Source organism: Panicum virgatum, chromosome 9K (assembly GCF_016808335.1).
Source record: "Panicum virgatum strain AP13 chromosome 9K, P.virgatum_v5, whole genome shotgun sequence".
Lineage (NCBI taxonomy): Eukaryota > Viridiplantae > Streptophyta > Magnoliopsida > Poales > Poaceae > Panicum > Panicum virgatum.
Genome location: NC_053144.1, coordinates 29936864 through 29952288, shown reverse-complemented (window position 1 = coordinate 29952288; position 15425 = coordinate 29936864). Strand labels below are relative to the sequence as shown.

Here is a 15425-nt window from a genome sequence, read left to right as displayed (position 1 = left end):
ATCCGCCTCCTTGGTTTTATGGCGCAAACCAAGAAACCCGCCTTCCGTCGCCGCTTGCGCCCTTGATCCAGGAGTGGACGCCACAGCTGCCGCCCGGTCCGAGCTCCGGTCCCGGCTGCCCTTCACCGCCGTCCACCGCACGGTCCATCGGCCACAGGACCTCCACGACAGCTCCCCGTCGACACTCGACGCCCGTGTACCTGCAATCCAAAGACCAAGCGCACGATCACACCGCACGGTTGACAATTCACTCATCACAAGCAGGATAGAGTACTCTCGTTCCTCAATGAGTGATACAATAATTAAGTTATTAGCAAAAGTTAGTCATAGGGAACAAAGGAGTAATTAGTAGAAGTTGCCTGGAGTAATTATTTATCGAAAAGAGAAGTAGTTACACATGGAGCAATTAATCAGACTCAATTTTATTTTGTAAAGTGAATGAACTATATGATTGTAGAATAGGAGTAATTAGTTACAGGAATAAGTAGTTTGTAAATGAAGGAGTAATTTTATATGCCAATCCAGGAGTACTAATTCTTTTTTATTTCCTACTGGAGTGATTTTCTAGGAGTAATTTTAAATATACAGACAAGTAATATTTATACAATAAAGAAATAATTATTTCTAGATATCTTCGTACACACATATGAACAAAGTTTGACTACTACACTCTTTCCAGCCAGGAACAAAAGAAAAGCGAATAAACATCTTTGCACACATCTAACCCAACATTCTTCAAGCTTGCAGCTTCTTCAACGGAATATGCAAGGTTACCTGCACGACATTAGAAAAAAGAGATATTAGATTAATTAACAGTACTTAACAATTGCTTAGGATGAGATGAGATTAAAAATAAAAAGGGGAAAACTACCAGATTAACAATTGCTTGGGAACATATCTAGTGCAAACCAAGGACTTCGTGCAAACCCGTGCAAACCTACTAAACAAAGTTTCAAAAAATTCTGAAAAAAATCACGAATGTGCTTCTAAGATTACATCATCTATATATAAAATTTCATGGTCAAATTCGTCTTACTCTAGAAGTTACAAAAAAGACAAATTTGAGATGCATTTGAACCATTATTGTTGTCAGAAAATTTGTCTTTTTTGTAACTTCTAGAGTAAGACGAATTTGACCATAAAATTTTATATATAGATGAGGTAAGCTGAGAAGCACATTCATGATTTTTTTCAGAATTTTTTGAAACTTTGTTTAGTAGGTTTGCACGGGTTTGCACGAGGTCCTTGGTTTGCACTAGATACGTTGCCCAATTGCTTGGGTGTGTGATAAGAGACTTGTACCTGGTGATCCTTTCAGCGCAAAAATAACAGGATCATCCTAGATTCGACCACCGGAACAGATCACAGCCATGGTGCTTCCGCAAATGGCGTGTTTGGCCCCAGCAGAAGACGAAAGCAGCCCATATGATGCCTTCTTCCATGGAGGAAGGAGAGCAGCGGTTGAGGGGCTGCAGCAGCGCCACACCATGAACTAACACCATCACCACACGTTGACCATGGCCGGATGGATTAAGATTTGAAGGACTAAATCTGTGAAATTAGAAGTTGAAGTGGCACTCATGTCTCATGGACTCACCATATGGGCGCATGGATGCACCGCAACCCGCCAGATTGAAGCACCCGCGCCGCCCTCCATGCCATCAACAACGGTTGCCAGCAGATCTCCATGATTCGATGCCTGGAGGAGCGTCATGATGTGCCGTCTGAGAAATTTGCCGACACAGATGCCAACGAGTGAGGGGCCGGCGCAACACCCATGGCTGTGTTGCCATTGCCAGGACCTAGAAGCCTGGGCGGTAATAAGAAAATGGGAACAATTTTCTCTACTCATTACTCACATTGGTAGGAAGCATTAAAGTCTGCGGAGAGAAAGAGACTTTTATTGGGCTAGGAGGCATTAAGGTACGCAGAGAGAGGGACTTTTATTGCGAAAAGTTTTACAATTCCCTTTGTGGTATTTACTGCTCCGGGTGTTTTGATGGGTTCGCCGGAGCTGGGCGGCGCTCCGCCATGCACCCCTCTCCGGTGAGTCCGTTAGTGCCACTTCAGCATCTAATTTCATGGGCCTAGTTCCTCAAAATCTCAACTCACCCGGTTCACTTAGCGTAACAACTATTTAAATTGTTCATCCATGGCCGAGCGCCGCCCACATGTGCGTGTATGTCTTTTAAGTATTATCTTGTGTGTGTATGTCTTTTAAGTATTATCTTTCTGCATTATTCCATCGCAAACCAAACAAACTATTCATGCATTGATCTTTGTCTGGTAGTGGTTAGATACACTAGTATGTACCTACTCAGATTTTATTCAGTAGATTGAAAAAATATTGCTTGTTTGTAGCCATATACAATGTAGCATTTTGGTAACTACTACTTCGAATATTACTCCTGTTAATTAAAAAATATGTAGCATTTTTCATAATTTAGAGTAGTATTTTATCCAGGCAGTATAATTTTACAATTTAGAGTTGTATGTACTTCTGTTAGATAAGCTGCAAGCTAGAAGGATTCAGGGGCAGTCACATGAATGGGGTGATTTCTTCTTTGGATATTACTCCTCTTAATTTTAAAGAATTTCATGTAGTATTTTTAAGTATTTAGAGAAGTATTTTTGTTCTTATTGGGCCAGTATTAGAGTAGTATGTGCTTATGTTCCATAAGCCGCAAGCTAGAAGGATTCAGGGACAGAAGCATGCACGGGGTGATTACTTCTTTGAATATTACTCTTACTTTTAAACAGGTTTGGACCCAGCATCTTTGTTGGTTGGAAAACTCAACTTGGCCTGCATTTTATTCAATGACTTGCAAAATTACGGCATTTTCTATACCAACATACTCCGATTTTATCCATGGACTAATTTTCCCTCGTCATACTTGCAGATTGCATCAGCGGAAACTAGGAAGTTCGTGTAGAAGGGCTTAACTGCTCTCTACTGCTACCTTGCACTGCTTGGCTTCATTATCAATACCCAATATTCCTAGCACAAAATGCACTTAAATTTACTCTATTATAACAGCATTTTGTGCTCACTCTAGGAAAAAGTGGGCAATTCACTACGGGAAAGATCACATTTGCCGTGCGTCATAATATTTGTCGTGTGTCCAATGTCGGGCACACGGTAAAAGTATTGTTTGCCGTGTGCCGCATATTAAGCACACGGCAAACTTAGGGCACACGGTAAAAGGTGTGTTTGCCGTGTGTAGTTTAAAAAGACACACGGCAAACTTAAAATATACGGCAAAATTTTCAATCCCGTTACACCTGTCCCACCTTTGCCGTGTGCTTACGGATTAAACCCACAGCAAAATTTAAACACTCGGCAAACATTTGAAACACATAACAGGAAAAAAGTTTGCCGTGTGCTGCCCCTTGGCACTCGGCAAACAGACACTTTTGCCGTGCGTTTTTCTTGTTTGCCGTGAGTCTTGGCCGTAGCACACGGCAAACTATTAATAAAAATGTGAAATTAGCACTCCCAAATTTTTCGGGAATACACTTATTGTGTATGGACCGTGATGTTAACATCTAGTATTTTTCCAATTCTCTTTGCTATATTTAATCATTTAAATTCATTAACCACATTTCTTAGATTTAAGTCATATTTGTACTGCTAGTGACTTGAGCAATGTAGAAAAAATCATCCAACAATCATATTCTTGTTGTTGAGTCCAATCTGAGGCAATATCCCTAAAATCAGAGGCAATATCTACTACCCTTTATCCCGAACCTTGACCGGTAACATGAGGCCAAATCATTTTAAAATTTTATAAATAGCATATGAAGTCTGGAAATCGTAAAAATTTTCATGATAGAATAATTTCCTGTGCTTAGGCTATGGTAAAAAATTGAGTAGATTTCTCACATGTTTGACGTACACTCCTTAATAACCGAAGCATATGAGGAGAAGATTCATAGTGGTTTAGAATGGAATCGTTCATATTTCAAGTGAAAGTGATGGTCGAGATGGATTTTCACATTAAAAAAATTTCTATATGCAATATGGTATTTAGATTCTTTAATGCCAAAATTATAAGTTATCTAATTTGAGATTGTTTAATACCTCAAAATGTCATTATAAGTTATCTAATTTGAAATTATAAATGTTAAAATTTCCAAATGACTTCGGATGTAAATAAGTTCTATACCAAAGTTGTAGAGCTCGACGAGATTTAAAAATTTGTAGTTTACAACTTTTTCATTTGAACTCATTTGCTTGTATTAAAATGCATTGAAAGGCTGTTAAAGAAACACACGCCACGTCATCAATCCAAGACTTCAAAATGAAGCTCTCCCATTGGTCCAAACATTTGGAGCCGGATCATCCCCTCCCTTTCCCAAGTCAAAACCGGCGGCTTCCTCCTCTCTCTCTCATCTCTATCATTCACGCTCTCTCTCGCTCTCGGCCTCCTCAACGACGGCGATGCGAGCGGCAACGACGGCGATGCGAGCGGCAGCGACGGCCGGCGACAGCTCCTCCCCGGCCACCTCCCTCTCGCTGCTCCTCTCCTCCCCCCTCCGCTCACCCCTCACCGGAATAGATCGACCGGTGAGGAGGGGTGGCGGGGCGAGGAGCAGCGGCCGCGGCCAGCTAGCAGGAGCAGAGCAGCTCGCGGCACGGCGACGGGCGAGTGGAAGAGGAGCGGCGGCGGCACGTGGGTGCAAAGCACGTGGGCGCGTGCGGGCGAGTGGTGCGGACCAGGGGCCGGTGCGCACGGACTAGGGGCCGGTGCGCACGGACTAGGGGCCGGTGCGCACGGACCGGAGCGCGGCGGGCGCGTCATCATTGAAGCCGGCGTCGAGGAGGTCGAGGAAGGGGTGGGACGCGGGAACCTCGCCGTCGGCGTCGCCGTCGGCGGAGGGGCCAGCGGCGCGGACCAGAGCAGCGGTGCGGACCAGAGCGCGGCGGGCACGTCGTCATTGAAGCCGGCGTCGAGGAGGTCGAGGAAGGGTTGGGACGCGAGGGCCTCGCAGTCGGCATCGGCAGAGCGGCCAGCGGCGTGTGCGGGCAAGCAGTGCAGACTAGAGCAGCGGTGGCGAGCTAGCGGCGGCAGCCGGCCCCTCTTTTTTTGATTTTTTTTATGTTTCCTAATAATGTTTGCCGAGTGTAAACCGGCCTTTGCCGTGTGCCCTTGGCACACGGCAAACATGCACAGTCCTGTAGTGATTTCAATGTGTTTGTGTGATCGGCTTGTACGCCACGTAAACTTTGTTGCATCAAATTATTTGCGACCAGCCAAGTGATTTTGAGATCTTTGATTACACGTAATGGATCTTACTTCTTGTTTGGTGGTGTAATCAGTAATTTTGAAGTTAAAAAGATTATTACGGTCAAGTCCTTGTTAAAATACTTCTATAAGTTTTAAAAATTACTTAAAGTCATTGTAGATTTGAAAAAATAAATTTAAAATAAAGAAATGAATATTACTTACCCAAAAAAATTACTTCTTCGGGGTTGTTGAGAATCGAATATTACTCACAAAGAATAAAGAAAATGCATCCAAGGAATAATTGGCCAAATACACAAGGAATAAAATTTTAGAGACTTGAGGAGTAACCTCGTATAACAACAAATAATTTTTCATAATTCTATTTACATTCACATACATCTACGAGTAAGCATTTCAAGTTTCTATGACTAATTACTCCTTGCTTTGTAGTCTATGAAATATATTGAGTCAAATTACTTTGTGTTATGCATAATTACTTCTTGTTTGTATGGTAATTACTCTCAGGTGTATCCCACTATGAAAGTGTAAAAATTTGAATCAATCACATGCAAATAAATTCCAGTCAATGCATTTGAATCCACCAAAATGGATAGCAACTCAACTAATGCACCCATAAATTCCTCCCTGAAATCTCTCTCGTGTGAGGCGTCTTTCATGAAAGTAACAACCACCCTTGAATCTCTCTCTTTGAAATTTTGATGTTAATGGCAACAAAAACAACTTCCATGCATGCCCTATGCACCGCATGCTAAAGAGATCCTCCTGCCGTCCATTCAAAGTTGGTTGAAATAGACAACGACAATGCAAAAATATGTGAGTCATGGGCCATAATCACGCTTCATTTTGCGTGCATGCATGATTGTGTCCCGTGATCACACTTCCTCTCAAAAGCTGCTCGGCGTAGTATTTACTCCACCAGTGCAACTCCCGCCTGACCCCCTTTCTTTCGATTTTCTGGACCGTGATTGCAGGCAAGGTTAGCTACAGATGCACCCCACACGACCTACATAACTCAGACGTACCTTTTTACTTTCCCAGAGTATTGATTATATCAAAACACTACTTTTTACTTTCTAATTTATACTTCAGAGTTACGCGGGCAAGGTAGCCTATAAGACACATACGACTGGAACAACAATTTTTTTGGGTGCCACGACCCGCACGTAACTATAACCTAAATTTTTACTTTCGCAGATTCCAGTTTATACTCACTCTTCACATCTACTTAAAATTCGAAAAGCAATGAAACGCTGATGGAGCCATATTCATTGGTCAACCAATGCTCAAAAAACATCATGGCTATGAGTGTTGATCCCACCATCAGATTTTGTCTTGAGGATCTCACAACAGCCAAAGAAATGTGGGATTTTCTCAAAGAGAGATATCAGCAAAGCAGCTCTGCTCTCTGCTACTCCACTCTGAAACAACTCCATCATCTGCAACAACAAGATATGTTAGTTGAGGAGTATCATCCTGCATTCATTAAGTTATCAAGCCAGTTGGATTCAATGGTGCCGAAATCTAATCCAGCATGCAAGGATTGTGTTGCTAGGGATAAGTATGAGCAGCAGAATAAGATGTTTCATTTTGTGATGGGCCTTCGCTCAGAGTTTGAACCTATTCGTGCTCAGCTTCTTGGGCATTCTACTTTACCTATAATGGCTGAGGCACTTTCAGCTGTAATTGCTGAGGAAACACGTCTTCGCACTATAGATGCTCCTTCCTTTGTTCCTCAGCACTCAGTCCTAGCAACACCCAATCAATATGCTGTTATAGACAACTCTTGTATCTCAAAAGAGAAGGCTAAATGCAAGCATTGTGGTGGGAAATCTCACCCCGAAGAGCGTTGTTTCAAGAAATATCCTCATCTCTTGAAGGAGTTTCGAGCAAAGCGTGCAACGTCTCAAAGAGGTGCTGTTGCAGCTACCTCTCCTTCTTCAGTTGTGCCTCCTAATGCTACTCCAGCAGCCTCTCACTCTTCCACACCAGTTGGTGCTTACATGTCTGGTGGCTCCATTGCTTCAGCTGCCGTTTCAGATACTTCTACCCCCTGGGTCTTGGACTCAGGTGCTTCTTTTCATATGCCTTCTGAATCTCAGTTGGTTTTATGCCAACCCCTTACTACTAGTCGACAAGTCCAAACTGCTGATGGTAGTACTTTCCTGGTTACTCATAATGGTAATCTTGCTACTTCTGATTTCACCATTTCAAATGTTTCCATTGTACCCCAACTTTCTATGAATCTTATGTCGGTTGGTCAGCTTACTGACATGAACTGTTTCATTGGGTTTGATGATACCTCTTGCTTTGTTCAGGATCGTCGACCTCAAGCTCTACTTGGTACTGGCCGTCGCCATAAGAGTTCTTCTGGTCTCTACATCCTTGATCATCTACATCTACCGTTATCTTCATCAACATCTCCACCACCATCACCATCAGCTTTTGCTTCTCTTGCAGTTACCTTCCCTCAGTGGCATCATTGTTTAGGTCATTTATGTGGCTCACGTCTATCCACCTTAGTTAAACAGGGCGTCCTTGGAAATGTGTCTATAGAACCTTCTTTTGAATGTACTGGTTGTAAGTTAGGAAAGCAGATACAACTGCCTTATCCCAATAGTATCTCTAGAACCCATAATCCTTTCGATCTTGTTCATTCTGATGTGTGGGGTCCTGCTCCTTTTGCTTCAAAAGGTGGTCATAGATATTATGTTATATTTATTGATGACTACTCTCACTATACATGGATTTACTTTATGAAGCATCTATCACAGTTATTATCTATATATCAATCCTTTATTCGTATGATTCATACTCAATTTTCATCTACTATTTGGATTTTTCGTTCTGATTCAGGGGCAAAATACTTGTCAAATTCTTTTCGTCAACTACTTGCATCTGAAGGCACTCTTGCCCAATTATCATGTCCTGGTGCTCATGCACAAAATGGTGTCGCTGAGCGAAAACATCGTCATATTATTGAAACAGCTCGTACTCTTTTGATTTCATCATTTGTGCCCACTCACTTTTGGGCATAGGCTATCTCTACTGCAGTCTATTTAATAAATCTTCAACCCTCATCTCATCTTCAAGGCAAGTGTCCTGGAGAAGTTCTCCATGGGTCCCCTGCTGCTTATGATCATCTTCGTGTTTTTGGCTGCACATGCTATGTTCTTCTTCCTTCTCGTGAGCGCACCAAACTAACTTCTCAGTCAGTTGAATGTGTTTTTCTGGGATATAGTCTTGAGCATAAGGGGTACCGTTGTTATGATACTTCTGTTCATCGTATTCGTATTTCTCGTGATGTCACCTTTGTTGAGTCTCGTCCTTATTTTTACTCGTCCATATCATAGTCGCCGCCTTCCAATGAGTCTCTTTCTTTTCTTTCTTTACCTCCTATCTGTGATAGAACCGCCCAAATTAAACCGGCTTAAGTGCGCTAACTATCATCTTAATGGTTAATCAAGTTACTGTGCACTTAAAACGGTGTAATCCGGACGTCTGTCGGTTTAAGGATCGAAAAACACTAGAAGTCTCGCACGAGGATGAGCACAGATGATTACAAGCAGACAAAAGTTCTCAAAGTTAATTTATAAGCAGAACTTGCAAACAAGTTTACGTAAAATATCAGAGTTCAAAATGCAGCGGAAATTAAAGAGAAGTTTAGTTTAGAAAAACAACGATAACTACGCTGACGTGAGGACATCACATCGAGCCCACCGATGTGAACCCTGGTTAGCTCCAACCAGCAGCAGCTACCTAAAAAAAATAGGGTAACAATAAACCCTGAGTATACTAATACTCAGCAAACCTTACCCGACTATGGTATATACTTAGCCGACTCCTAGACATGCAGGCTTTTGGCTCTGGGTTTGTTTTGCTGAAAAGCTACTAATGCTGGATCCTTACTTTCAATATTTTAGCTACATTTCGTTTGACAAGTAACAACTAGATTAGCCTGAACATCTAGAGCACACCTGGTTGATCACATTAAACCTCTATTAAAACCATTCAAACGTCTTCAACTCATTCTCATTTCATCCTTTACTACGATGTGACGAAGTGACCAAGGTTCTCTTAACCGAGAGAGACGGTGAATCGATCCGATTTAACCTTGCAAGGTGGACCTAACTCACATGACACGCATAAACCCCGTCGGGTCACACACGTCAACCGTTTCCCTCTTTACCCCGACGTCTGAATCACGCCTGCTAAAACCCGGGTGTAGGATCCCTCACAGCGAACTCCCGGAGAACCCAGAGGCGACATACTATCCAACACCCGCCATCATTCCACTCCCAGAGTAGCGGGTCGCGATTCAAAATCGGTGCAAATCAGGTAATTAGGTTACCGGTTTCGACTACCTCCTACTTCCGGCATGTGGTTAGTACTGTTCAAACTTGGTCAGCATAGCCAACAATGGTACGATCCTCAATTGACACAGGTGGAGGCTACTTTCCATTCCTTTCATATCCAGATCCAACTCATCTCCGCCCGGTCTCCATTTCTCTTTACTCATCAACTCATTTCAAAGCCATAGCTAAGGAATCAAGATCCTAAAACTCGCGAGTGACAGTAATCACTCGACTTTTACCGAGATTCTACTTAGCAAAGCTTTGCTAACGATACCTGCACACTAGTATGGACTCACAGGTACCTAGGGAAAACATGCATACTAGGGTTTCATACAACTCCTAAAACTTAAATGCACAAATACTTAAATAAACATTGAATACTTAAATTAAGGTTATGCTCCGGGGCTTGCCTGAGAGTAACACTAAGCTAGTGTTAGTATTAACAAGGCCTTGGGCCCTTCCGACTTTGAGTCGGGTCTTCGGTTGCTCCAGCGGGTCCTTCACTCTTCAGGACGCGTCCACCCAACACCGTCTTGTGGTTCGGTTCCGTCAGCACGTGCTCCACGTCCACACGTGGTACATCTAGCGTACCTAAATGAGATGCACCAAAGCAGATGTTTGAATGCATGGAAGTGCAGTAGACGATAGCGCAAAAAGGACAAGCAGGGCAGGCACAAAGTCACGCTTGGATGGGCACGAACATGATGCAATGCAATGCGATACGATTAGGAATAAAGACATGACTGGGCAATCATTTATCGAGCAAACACCGCATACACACTCAAAAGGCAAACTGGGTTGGTGCTACAACACGAGAGTTCATTCAAGTATTTTAGCCTGAAGTGTTTCCTACTAAAAAGCATTACTAGCTTGCTTAGAAAAGGCTAAGCAAGGATATAAACCAAGAAAGAACAATTAGGACAATTTATTTAACCAGCAAGGCATAAAAGTAAAATAAAAACAAGCAACCAATGAACTAGTTCTCAAGAGGTTAACATAACTTATACAGGACTAACTTAAATTGTTGGAATTAACAAGCAATCATGATTTTCCAGCATTTATTGATAACAGGAGATAATTAAATTAACCCCAACATGACATACAAGTTAACTTAAATCAAATCATTGCAAGCACTCACCAAATAAGGATTAGCCAAACCTGTCTAGCTAACAAGAGTTAATATACTTCACCCAGAAATGACATAACTTGATGGATTGAAACATGCAGAAAGGAATTGCTTAGCAATACTTTTGTAAAATGAAGCTATAGCTGGAAACTAAACAAATACAAAAACTTAACTTGCAGCCATGTTTCAGTAACAAAAAAATTAATTGGCATGATAAGATATGGGTAAAGAGTGTAACAAAAATTTATTAACATTTATCGGTGACCGAAAACATTTATTTTAGCCCTAGGATGGAAATCCAACAATAATAGATCCACAAACATGCACCTAGGCTATGCACTTGAAAATTTTCTAGTCAAATACACATGCAAAGAGTAGGCTACCACAAAATTTTCAGGATTTTTAGATAAACAGAACAACAGATACAAAATAAACTAGATTAAACACAACCCAAAATTTTAGTAGGGCAAACCTAACATTTAACATGCATGAGTATTTTTCCTCTAAAGATCATGATTTAAGAAACCTAACAAAATTTAGTTTGCATTTTTAGCATTTTTCTGTGATTTGTTATGCATTTATGAAATATAAGCCGAAATAAATAAAAAAACAAACAAATTTGAAAAAAAGACAAAACCTTTAAGGGGCTGACGACTGGGCCCCACCTGTCAGTGGGAGGGAGCCCAGCCCAGCTCCCCTGCTTGCGCGCGCACGCGGCCAGCCATGGCTGGCGCGACGGCGAGGCCGGCCGGGGAAGGGGCGGGGCGCGTCGGCGGCTAGGGCAGTTCGGCGAGGCCGGGGCGCGCGGCGGCGCTACGCGAGCCTGCACCAGGGCGGCCCACGGCGGCACAGGCAGCGGTGCAAGGTAACGGCGGCGGCGCGGCGATGTTCCGGCGGCGGCGACGCCGTGAGCAAAGTGGTAAAAGGCCGGGGGAGGAGTAGGGCGTGGGGAAGCTCACTGGGCGCTCGAATCGGGCGGAGGTGGACCGGGGGACGGGGATCGACGAAGAGGGGCGGAGCTCGGCGGGCTCGTTAATGGCGGCCGCGGCGGGGAGGCTCGATTTCGGCCGGGAACGGGTCAATCGAGCTCAGGGATGGGTGGAGGAGGGGGAGGGCGAGGTGAGAGAGGTTGGGGGGCGCGGAAATGAACTGGGGTAGCGAGGGACGGTCAGCACGAATGCCGGCGGCGGCTCTGTTCGAGCTCGGCGCAACGCGAGCGCGAGGACGAAAGGGGAGGGAGAAAACAGACACGGCTCCGTGGGGATAAGGACGGGCGCGCGAGCGCGGCGGGCGAGGTTCGCCGACGGCCGACGCGTGGTGGTCGCCGGCGCTATTGCCGGCCGATGCGTCACTGGAGAGTACAGTAACCGAGTTGAACTCGTTTGAAATGATTTTGACCAAAGTTTGACCATTTGAAACTCAAAATTTCATATAGAAACTTGTAATTTGGCCAAAATAAAGGTTGTAGAGGAAGAGAAGGTCTACAACTTTGCTTTTGGGCAGAACTTAATTTGAGGCTCGAATCATGGAGAAAAACGAGATCGAACACATCTAAGTTGAGAAACACTATGCAGACTTGATTAGCGCTAACGACGAGCTTAAGTCCATGATTAACGGGTTAAGCACATGATTAGCCTTGCGATTAATACTGGGGTGTTACACTATCTACATAGATTCAACAAACTTTTCACCACCTACTCCATCTATGGATTCTATCACACCTTCACCAAAAATTCAAGCTTCCTCCGATCTTCCTGCTTCTTCACAACCTATTCCTCCACACCCTCCTATTCATTTTCATTATAGTCGTCGTCCTCGTGTTCCTTCAAATAGTGAGCCATCTTCCACTCTTCCTAATTCTCAGGCCAGTACCATTGATCCCCCCGCTTCTAGTTCTCTATCCATCCAGTCCCACATTACAATCTTAGAAACCGAGCCACAATTCATGCACCCAACAGGTTTGGTTTTCTCGCTACTGGTGCTATTATTAGTGAACCATCTTCTTATAAAGAGGCTGTTGGTATTCCAGCTTGGGAGCAGGCTATGTCTGAAGAGCTTGCATCTTTGCAACATACTGGTACTTGAGAGCTTGTCCCCTTACCTGCACATGCTGTTCCTATCACATGTAAATGGGTGTCCAAAGTTAAAACCAAAGCTGATGGTTCAATTGAACGATACAAAGCTCGCCTAGTTGCTCGAGGTTTTCAGCAGTCCTATTGACGTGATTATGAGGAGACTTTTGCTCCAGTTGCTCATATGACTACTGTCCGAGCTCTCATCGCTGTGGCTGCTATCCGCTCATGGATTATCTCTCAACTAGATGTCAAGAATGCCTTTCTTCATGGTGGTTTACATGAAGAAGTTTACATGCATCCACCCTCGGGTGTTAAAGTACCTGATGGATATGTCTGTCGCCTTCGCTGCACTCTTTATGGCTTAAAGCAGGAACCTCGAGCTTGGTTTGAATGATTTGCTTCGGTTGTTAAGGCTGCTGGTTTTACTCCCAGTGATCATGATCCTGCTCTATTTGTACATGTTTCTAAGCATGGACGTACATTACTCCTACTTTATGTCGATGATATGCTGATCACTGGTGATGACAATGAATATATTGCCTTTGTAAAGGCACACCTTAGTGAGCAGTTCATGATGTCAGATTTGGGTCCCTTGAGCTACTTCCTTGGCATAGAAGTCACATCAACTTCTCGTGGCTTTTATCTATCCCAACACAAATATCTCCAAGATTTGATAGCTCATTCTGGTTTGACTGATACTCGGACTGCAGCAACACCTATGGAGCTTAATCTTCAGCTACGATTAAATGATGGTACACCACTTTCTGATCCTTCCAGATATCGTCACATAATTGGCAGTCTTGTCTATCTTACTATCACAAGACCAGATATTGCTCATGATGTACCTATTCTTAGCCAATTTGTTAGTGCACCCACCTCAGTTCATTATGCGCATTTGCTTCATATTCTGAGGTATTTGCGGGGGACAGCATCACAAAGACTATTCTATGCAAAATCCAGTCCAGTTCAGCTGCATGCTTATTCTGATTCCACATGGGCAAGTGATCCTATGGATCGCTGCTCTATCACTGGTTACTGCATCTTCATTGGTACTTCTCTCATTGCATGGAAATCAAAGAAACAAAGAGCAGTATCACGTTCTAGTGCTGAAGCAGAGCTTAGGGCTCTTGCTACTACAACTGCTGAGGTAATTTGGCTTAGATGGTTGCTGGCTGATCGTGGAGTTTCATGTGATGGCTCTACACCACTTATGTGTGATAACACCAGTGCTATTTAGATAGCAAATAATCCAGTCAAGCATGAGCTGACCAAGCATATTGGTGTTGATGCAACTTTTATCCGATCTCATTGCCAAAATTCCACTATAGATATCAAATATGTTCCATCAGAACTTCAAGTGGCAGATTTTTTCACCAAGGCTCAAACAAAGGAACAACATCGTTTCTACATTTCCAAACTCAATGTATCTGATTCTTAATATTTTTCACCTTGAGTTTGAGGGGGGTGTTAAGTGTAGTAATGTATATAGTAGTACATAGTATCTTTATATTTAGCCCATCAGGCCCATGGCCCAAGTGTCCTGCTGTACACATAGATATGTATACTAGAATTCCATCAAAATAGAGTTGAGAACGATATTTGCATCTTCTATATCTTTCTAGCACCAGTAAACTAAGATAGTAATATGATCCCATCAAGGAACCATGCATGAGGACGTCAGGGTTGTCTCCCGAGGTGCAGGCCCTATATTGGACTCATCTTCATCCAATCATCCCATCGAGGAACAACGGGGGCTGTTTTCTGTGAAGTTTGCTTATCACAGGTTAGAGGACAAACGTGAGCAGGAGAAAGTGAGGAAAATTGGCTCATCAAGTTCGGGGGGAGCAGAAGGAGAGGACAAAATATGGGGGCAGTTGTGGAAACTAGCATGTGCACCAAAGGTGAAACAGTTTCTATGGCGCCTAGCACATGACAGCTTACCCCTCCGGATGAACATCGCTTGCAGGGGGATGGACATTGACACACGGTGTCCAATGTGCCGGCGCTATGATGAGGATGGAGGTCATTGCTTCCTTCGCTGCAAGAAAGTTAGAAAATGCTAACAGGAGCTGAACTTAGAGGATATTAGAGTCCACAATGACAACTCTCAGATCAGCGAAGGAAGTTGTTCAGAACATGAAATGTGGAAGACAGAAGGAGGTGATTAGTCTACTTTGGGCCTGGTGGAATGGACGAAACAAAGCAAATGCGGAGAGCCGGGGGCTTTAGTGCAGGAGATCAATCACAAAGCTAGGCTACTCTTGTCTGAAATTATGCAGATGGCTCAACGCCCAGATAAAATGGAAGTGATCAGTACTGGTGGGGGGCGGCGATGGCTTCCACCTCAAGGTGAAGTGTTGAAGGTTAACACGGATGGCGCTTTCATGGCCAAGGATAAACGCGGGGCATGGGGTTTTGCAATCAGAGACGGTGAGGGTCATGGTGTTTTGGCCGGGGTAGGGCATTTGAGGGCAGTACACAATGCACTGTCTGCTGAGGGAGAATCTTGCTTGGCAGCTTTGCAAGCGGCTTTGGAGGCAGGGATTTCTAGGATCATCATCGAGACTGGTTCCCTGCTGCTGGTGAAGGCAATCAGAACCTGCGAGCTCGACTACGGCCTGAG

At 43.7% G+C, this 15425-nt stretch overlaps 1 long non-coding RNA gene across 1 annotated transcript; it reads right to left on the bottom strand.

The window, feature by feature from the left end:
• Positions 1-649: 649 nt before the first annotated feature.
• LOC120648667 lies at positions 650-2025 on the bottom strand. The gene is made up of 3 exons (XR_005665027.1): positions 1598-2025; positions 1303-1492; positions 650-774 (listed from the first exon to the last, which is right to left on the bottom strand). It is a non-coding gene; the product is annotated as an uncharacterized LOC120648667 (long non-coding RNA).
• Between the last annotated feature and the right edge of the window lie 13400 nt (positions 2026-15425).